Genomic DNA, 8816 nt, shown 5'->3' with positions numbered 1-8816 from the left:
ATGCAGTTATGCCTTCAGCATGTTATGCAAAGCACTCGTACATCACTCGCCGTACTTCAGTTCTACTCACCTGCCATGTAGAGTACTTTCGCGCCGTAGAACGATCCTTTTGTTCGCGCGTCTCCGGCCCAGTAGACCTGGTACATCTTGTCATCTTCAACTACACCGCTAAAATCCCTTACATCGTAGGAACTCAAAACAGCCTGAGTCTTGTCGAGTAGAAATTCTACTAAAACATAAGACATTGTAGAGCCCGGGCAGGATCGACAGGTGGGAGCAAGCGGGCAAACAAAACGAGTCGAGAGCGATCGTTCATGAAAGCTCGGCGAAACCTCTATGGGCGAAGCGAAGTGGCGTTTTCGGCGGGCTTCTGATCAAGGTTGGTGGTCGGCTGCGTGTCATATCTCTAACATCAGCGGTTTTATGGGCTCACGTCCCGAAATCGTTTTCTTGTGCATAGATTATTTTTCGTATTCATAGATTTGACGAAAATGGTGGTATCCGAACGAACTTTACGTCCTTTGACCGTACGTCTGTCTGCACGTCAAAGCTTTTTGACGTACAGTCAGAGCCAATCGATGTACAATCAGAATCGCCACCAAGACATCTTGATGGAATTTCGCGGCGGCCGACTGCCACCAGGAAACCATCAGAAAGCCGGCAAGTGGAGTCTGACTGGAGTTTGACTGTCGGTCAGCGTAACTTGTTGGCCAATCAGACATGTTTGACGTACAGTCAGGCACAGTCAGCGGTCCACTAGAAAACATTGACTGCCAAACAGGGTTACATTGATGAATTTTTCCTTCGGGTATGCTGACCTCCTCTTGGTGAGGTGCTTAAAATTTAGCTGTACAAGTGCCTCATCAATAGTCGTCTTCCAGAACTTTATAATTTCCTTTGTACATGAGCAAGAGGATAGCGTCTTCTACTGAAACGTTTGCTTTTTTCACGTAGTGTGAGTGTTCAATCTGTGATATTTTTCATTAAATGTTTGCAGATAGTATTCATTATGTCATGGAATGGCATGCGTTGTATTTTTCATTTGTCTCTTACGGTTCAATAAATGTTCAATTTAACACATTCTAATTGATATAATGAGCTTCCCTTACTGAAATATTGCTGTGGTTCAGTCAAGGCAAGACCACCCCCTCTACCATGCTTCCAATTAGTAAATAGATGCGCATAAGGGGACAAGTGATAAGCGAAGCGTCTTTCTTCCAATCCTCTGAGACAAACAAACATGTCACGTGTTATCCAACCAGAAAAGCTCGACATGCTTCGTTTCTGGCAGCCCGTGATGCTTACAATGGTTCAGCCGAGCAGTACGATGTTTAGGGCCACTGCTTGCTCACTCAAAGTTCGAGAAAGGGGGGCGCCGTAGCACTACCCAGTTGCCCTTGGGGATATATGTGGCTTGCAAAGAGCTGTTTTGTATTACTTCTTCATGAAGTGAGTTGTGTTCAGTGTGACATATTTCTTTATCACGTGCCTCGTATGTGTTGAAGTTGCAATCCCTCTAAGTGAAACAAGTGTAAATGTGTTCAGTAAACATAAGCTGTAAATCATATAACAATAATATAAGAATATGAAGAACTTTTATGATTTTTGTACAATTTACAAGTTCTGATATTTATACTGGACACATACTTATAAAATTTTCACTGGGGCTTGTACTTCATTTCACCTTTCGTCCGAGCGCGGCGGAATCTACCAGCCATCCCAACCAATCCAGCGTCGAGACAGCATCACGTGACCTTAAACAACCAAAACGTCGTGTGATACTCTCCCGGCGCTGGATTGGTTGGGGTTGTCCAGCATCCACTGGGCCACCACAGCGGGCGCCCATTCCATGCCAAGCGCCCTTTGCCAAGGGTGCTGGCCAAGCACCCGCTATTAAGGGTGCTTTCTGAACACCCTAAGGGTGTTAGCCCTGGGACAAACTGATTGACACCTTTAAGGGTGTAAAAATTTACTGTGTACCCGACGCAGCCGTGGTAGCGCGGAAATATTTTATATATGTTTTTTGTTGTTTAGGGCTTGTCTCCAAATTGTCCACCCATAACTTCCGCCACGGTTTAATCCAGACTCTGAGTACTAGATTTTGCCAGGATTCACTTCCGATAAGCCGATTAAATGAAATTCGTTACTCTGGGAACATTTAGGAACTCTAGTATAGTCAATTGCAAGCATGGTGCCCAGACGGGTGTTCCACGAGTGCAAGCCCGTGCAGCCTGCGAGTGAACATAGCGTTGGCAAACTTGAAAATGATCAGGCTTGTCCGCACGAGCAGAGACATGGCTTCGGCCAGAGCTGGGAGTTGTCAACGTTCGCCCGCATTGACAGCGGTCGGCACATATTGTTCTGAGTGTTTTGAAAATAGCAGGAGTGCACGTGCATAGCTTTGATAGGCGCTGGAGACGTGCGACAGCGGAGATCCCAAAAACTTTGGATATGACGTCACACTCCTCTAAGGAGGGGCTTCATAGGTACTTTAAAAATGATATTCTGCCGCGTTTGTGCTCCAGATTAAAAAGAAACCCAAACATTCGTTATCCTGGAGGCAGAAAGAGGACGATTTAAGTGTTGTTCTGCAGATACAAAACCGCTCCACTTTCCCTTGGAATATTTTTTTTTTCAAGAATTCTTTTTTTTTTTGGGGGGGGGGGGGAGTGGAAGGAGCGTTTATCATTATGAACATATGATTCCTTTCCTTGTTTCGAAAGCGTCGCCGCCAGCGAGATAAGAAGCCAAAGTCACCAGCTTGTTTAGTAGGCGGCAGTGCACGAGACGGCCTGTGCCGTTCTCTTCCCTGCTGTGCAAGCTCCAGTAAGGTTGTCGCACGTGTACAAAGACTGATATCCATTTCAATGCATTGCGGCAGAGCCAGCCACCGCTGCCAAAATGCATCGAATGAACTTTAGTCTTTCTGACCGTGCGACAACCTCACTGGAGCTTGCACAGCACCGAATAGAACGGCACAAGCCGTCTCGGGCACTGCCGCCTGCCTCCTGTGAACTAAAGTAAAGGCTTCACGTATGCTACAAACGCCCAATAAGGTCGGTCAAGCTCGGCACACGCCTAATTTTTCTTCTTAAGAAAGAATACCTAATGTTGTAATGAAACATAGCTCTCGGTTGAACAATCAAAAAAGAGAAGAACACTGAAGTAATTTTCCGTAGACAGCGCGAACAACGTCAAGGAAACTCTGCGATAATCGAAGCAGTTATTTTGGACGTAATTGTTGATGGAAGAAAGGAGACCACTGATTTTCTTAAAATATAGGGGTAAAATGTATTTTTCATTCTGATTGACTCAACGAGAATCTCAAGTACGTTTTGAATCTCGATCCCTTGCCGAAAGATCCTTCGGGGATCGTTCAACAATATTTGCAGGTGATACGGTACAAAGTTTTGAGAAAATAACTAGCGGCGCCTAAATACCCCGGTGTTTCTCGTGAAGTATTTGAGCATCGTTATTGCGCTTTTGGAATGAAAAGTTTGCGTTGTTGCATAGGTATCGTGTTTTTAAAATGTTGGAATAGTTTTAATTCAATAAATGAGAAATGAGTAAAAGTGCAGGCTAGCTGATGGGTGGTCATACGTATAAAAACCCTAGACATAAAAAAGAATTAGAAGAAAAAATTTAAAAAAAAGTTTAACCTTTCCACTTTCGTGAAGAATCTTGAAGAAGGAAGACTGGTGGAGCTGTACTGGATCCACTGCCGCAACGCGCACGCGCCCGATTCCCGCTTCTTCGCGTCCGACACGCCGCCGATCGTGGATACGTCTGCGGCGAACCAGAGTTAAAGTGAACTAGAGGAGGGGTAGTGAGATCAGGCGCCGGGGCGCGCGATGCATTGCTGTGAAACGGCGCGTGTGGAAAGGTCCCGGATGTACGCGGTGGCGCTGAGGACCTTGTGGCTGTAGCGTCCGACCGCTTCCGAGCGTTCCGAAGGCCTTGGGCGAGAAGAGTTGGCTTGCGTTTAACCGCTCTTTACCCTGTGTTACCCGTGCCTGCTGTCGTTTATGGTCATTGAAGTGTCATGTCAAATCGACGTCGACAATGCCACTGCTTCCCTCCGGGGTGCCAAAAGGGCTATCAGTGGCGAAAAGGTGAGCAGCCGTCGCTGTTCTCAGTGCCTTAGAAGGAAGTGCAAAGAAACGTTTGGGAACGGAACTTGCATCGCCTGGATAAGCTCCTGGACGAAACGTGTTCGGTGTGTGAGCTTCATTTTGAGCCATCGTTTATTACGCGAGACTTCGTTCACATTATAAACGATGATGAGGTGCGCATTCCACGTGGAAAGCCGCAGCTCTTGCCGGGCGTCCTACCGACGTTGCTTCCCAATCCTCCCAGCTACCAATCAAAGAAAGCGTCGCAGCCAAGGCCCACGAGAAAGCGAAGAAACGCCGATGCGTCCTCAGTTGACGCTAAGAAAAGGCCACACACTGCCTCTCCAACTGCCTGTAGCAGCACTGGCAGCACCACACCGGCTGCAACCGATACCGGGGCGTTTGATGAAGCCTGTACGCCCGAAGAATACTCCACGCTGCGTGTCCCCTACGAGTACTCGCGCCGTCACCGAGTTCCGAGCCTCAGTGGTTTCGTGTATTGTAAACATAAAATGCGTGACAATGGTAGTGTGCCATTAAGAAGCCAGATGGCGTAAGAAGTCATGGTGTGTGGCGCTGCAACTAGATGGCGCCACTTGTCCGAGAATCGACATCCGCCCCTGCGAGCGGAAGTGTTGATCCCCGCGGATTTGAATGTTTGTATGCTAGTCACGACAAAAAGATAGACTTCACAAAAACTCCGAGCTGGTGTGACGTCTCTTTCTTCCGTCGGGGTTCCCGCCTTGGGCCCCGCACCTCCGCACCCCGCGGCCCACGTGCCGGCAGTGTAGGCCTTTTTAGCATCTCTACAGGCCTTTCGGGGCGCTGTCTTTATCCTAGCTTTTCCTGTCTCTTTCCACTCATTCATAATGGCCCTACGCGACCATTACATTTTGGCGACGAGGATGGGATATTGTCTCTGTCTCACACAGAAGGAGTTCAAGGAAGAAACTCTAAAAGATCCTGTACTACCAGTTATCATGACATATCTTTCAAACACATGGCCCTCAGAGGACAAGTTGCCTCCAGAATTCAAGCCGTATTTCGTTGTAAGAGACCAGCTCTCAGTCACCGATGCATTGCTCCAAGGAGAGAAAATAGTGGTTCCGTCCACCCTCCGTGATCAAGTTACTGATGTAGCTCACGAAACCCATCAAGGTATCTCGCGCACCACCAGTATCATCAAGGAGCTTTACTGGTGGCCGCATTTAAGTCAACATGCCAGGACGAAAGTTCAGAACTGTTCGGTATGTCAGTCGACAGACAAGCCTGCAAAGGCATCTCCAGCACCTCTTCAACCAGTCGAATTCCCCACCCGTCCATGGGTAAAACTGGGCATGGATATAGTAGGTCCCTTTGAACGAGCCCCGGCTCAAGTGAGGTTTTTCATTACACTGGTAGATTACCACAGTAAATGGCCTGAAGTGGCACCAGCCCACAACGTCACGACTGCTACAGTCATAAAGTTCTTGAAGTCCATTTTTGCCCGCGAAGGTCTGCCGCAGGAGATCACTACAGATAACGGCCCTCAATTCATTTCGAAGGAATTCAGCGAGTTTCTGAAGATGCATGGCATCAAACATGCGAAGTCATCTCTTTACCCTCCCCAAGCTAATGGGCAGGTAGAAAGATTCCATAGACACCTTAAGTCTGTTATTCAGTTGGCTCTCGTCCAACATCGTCCGCTTTCCGAAGCCATTACAGAAGATCTCGGGGTATACCGGAGTACGCGCCATGCCACGACTGGAGAAACGCCAGCACTTCTTTTACACGGTCGCACCCACCGGACGCGACTGCATCTTCAAGGGCGAGAAACCCCAGAGTCCGCTGTCCCTCCACATGTTGTTCAGGAAGAGCTTCCTCAAGTCAAGGAATACCAAACGAAGATTAAAAAGTATTCCGATGCCAGGCGAGCAGTCAAGTGCCCTGCTTTTGCTCCTGGGCAATCAGTAAAGGTTTTCAAACCCAACATTAGAGGGAGAATGCGCAACAAATATGCTCCACCGCAACATATACATGAACAAGTAGGGCCAGCCACATATAGATTAGGCGATGGAACCATATGGAATGTAGACAAAATGACACGTACAACATTGAAACCACCCCAACGTCAGCCGTTGTGGTTTATGGAAGATGAGATATTCCCCACTTTAACTAATGCGACTCCAGCTATAAGCCTGGGCCATGTGCCACCTGAGGGTCCGGCACCTGCAACTTTGCGTGCTGCGGACCCCAGCGCCACTCCTGTCCGTGCGGCCCCTGTTGCCGTTCCTGCTTTTGCGGCCCCTGTTGCCGTTCCTGTTTTTGCGGCCCCTGCTGCCGGTCTTGATTTTGCGGCCCCTCATGCCGTTCCTGTCCCGACGGCCCAAGAGGTCGTCCATGCCACTGAGGCCCCTGTGGCCGCCCATGCTACTGCGGCACCCGGCCCTGGCCATATTGCTGTGGCGCCTGGTGCCCATAGTCATGCGACCTTTGGCGCCGCCCATGAACCTGCTGTGCCAGGCGTCGTTCCCCGTCCTACTGCTCCTGCAGCCCATGTAGCTGTGGTCCCTGGTGCTGCCCATGTACCGGTAGTACCCGGTGCCCTTTCTGTTCCCCTCGTACTCGGCACCAGTTCCGTGGTACCCTGTACCGTGCAAGATGCGGTGGTTTTCGGTGGCCTTCCCGCCACCCCAGTCCCCGGTGCCGTTCCTGATTCCGGTTTCCAAGCGGCCTTCCGCGCTGCTGTACCAGTCCATCAAGCCAGCAGCCAGCCACCAGTTCCGCCGGCCGCCCCGGCTGCAGTCTTCCAAGAGGCCCCCAGGCTCGCTTTCCAGGAGGGTCCTGAACCTTCCGTTCCTTCAAGCGGTGCAATATTGAGCACCGGATCAAGTTCATCCCAACTGGGACTCGGGTATTGCAGCGAGCTGCCGTCATCTAGCTCCGCAACGGTCTTAGCGGAGTCCCTGCACTCCGTGGGGCCGAAGGCCTCTACACTTTCCGAGCCTTCAGAGGCTCCTCGTTTAGCAGAAGACCTGGAATCAAGTCCCGAGGCAACCCAAGAATCGACTCCTACATCAGGTGACGGTGGCGCAGACACACCACCAAGGACATATCATACTCCACCACTATCCCCATCGGGCACTCCACCACAACGCCCCACGCGGCGTAGACGACTTCCCGAAAAATTTCGTAACTTTCAAGTGGATATGTACTCCAAGGACGCTCCTTAAATACTTTGGGACTTAAGTTATAGTGGTTTGAACTTTCATGAAGCGTGCAATGCGATTTTTAATATAGATGTGAACAAATTTTTTTAAGACTTCTCCCGTGTGTTCAAATATCAAGTTTCCATGTTATGTACATAGAGGTTTCGGTCAAAGTGTTTCAAGTGAAAATGTTATTCTTTATGTTTCCAAGGACTAGTCAGCCATTCCACTCGGGGAAGTGAAAGTGTTAATCCTTGTTTCAAATGACTTGTCAAACCGTGAGATTTTTGAAAGTGTTGTTCTTTGTTCGAAAGGACTCGTCAGTGACATTTTGGTTGCAGTGAAGAGAGCACTTTTCAGTTTATAGTCGGTTGCAAGCTAAGAAAAAACCGGAAATGCCTCTCAGAGGAAAATGTAATCCTACGCCGAGAAACGCCAGCCAATTGTTTTCATGACGTCACGATTCTGTGGACCAATCGCGATCCTTTTGAAAAAAAAAAGCTCAACATGGCTGCTGGCCTTAGCAACGCGATGCTATAGTTTCTCGTGACAATTATTCTGCTTTTGCACCGTGTTTTACGTGCCCGAGGTTACGCCACGAAATCTTGATGGTATCGGCTTGCGTTTGCAGCAGTTTTTGCGCGACAACGTGAGAATCCAGCGACGCTATCGCCAACGAAAATTTCGAAGCGGGCACGAGGCTTAGCACTGCTGAGAGGTATGTTAGACGGTATGTTAGACAGTATCTTGGACAGAAAATTAATTGGGAAGACGGTACATTGGACATGAATTTCTTTCTTTCTTTACTAAACAGCTATTTCGTTGACAAAAACGTATTCTAACTTATTTAAATGTCCTGAATGAATTAAATAAATATTGTAGTAGTTTAAGACAGGTTTTGCTGGAGGAAGAAAAAGCAACGTTGCTAGCGAACTACTTTCTCGACGGCGGAGGCACTTCAGATGGGCGCAATGCGCTTGTGGGTGGAGCTAAAAGATTGTTCTTAGGTTGCATCCGACTATAACTGGATTCTGCTCGACATAGAACACAGTGTAGCATTAATGATTGTATCTTTCCAAAGCATTTCTTTATCCTTATTTTCTCCGACTACTTCACAATTATTTTTGCTTCTAGTGATTGGTTGGTAGGATTTTGTATGCGTGTGAATTTATATATGGTTAAAAAAAAGTAAGCTGTTTCTTGGGTCGGTAGCAAATTGTCTAACAGTCATTTTCTTCTAAGGGGGGAAAACATGTAGTGTGCCATCAACAAGCCAGATGGCGTAAGAAGTCATGGTGTGTGGCGCTGCAACTAGATGGCGCCCCTATTGAAAAAGGCCAATATGAAGTCGGCTTATTGGAAATATTGTATTCCAATGAAGATGATGGAAACCAATAAAAACGTATTGTTATCCGATTAACCCAATAAGCACGATGGGAATTCATATCGGAGCACAATATCCCGATATAGTATGCTGTTATTGGTATACAACAGGATATTGGAGCACAATATCCCG

At 48.0% G+C, this 8816-nt stretch overlaps 1 pseudogene; it reads left to right on the top strand.

The window, feature by feature from the left end:
- Positions 1-4063: 4063 nt before the first annotated feature.
- LOC120843351 lies at positions 4064-6653 on the top strand (annotated as a pseudogene).
- The last annotated feature ends 2163 nt before the right edge of the window (positions 6654-8816 follow it).

Source organism: Ixodes scapularis, unplaced genomic scaffold (genome assembly GCF_016920785.2).
Source record: "Ixodes scapularis isolate PalLabHiFi unplaced genomic scaffold, ASM1692078v2 PGA_scaffold4__175_contigs__length_147842914, whole genome shotgun sequence".
NCBI classification, from domain to species: Eukaryota; Metazoa; Arthropoda; class Arachnida; order Ixodida; family Ixodidae; genus Ixodes; species Ixodes scapularis.
This window is presented reverse-complemented; position numbering and strand designations above follow the sequence as displayed.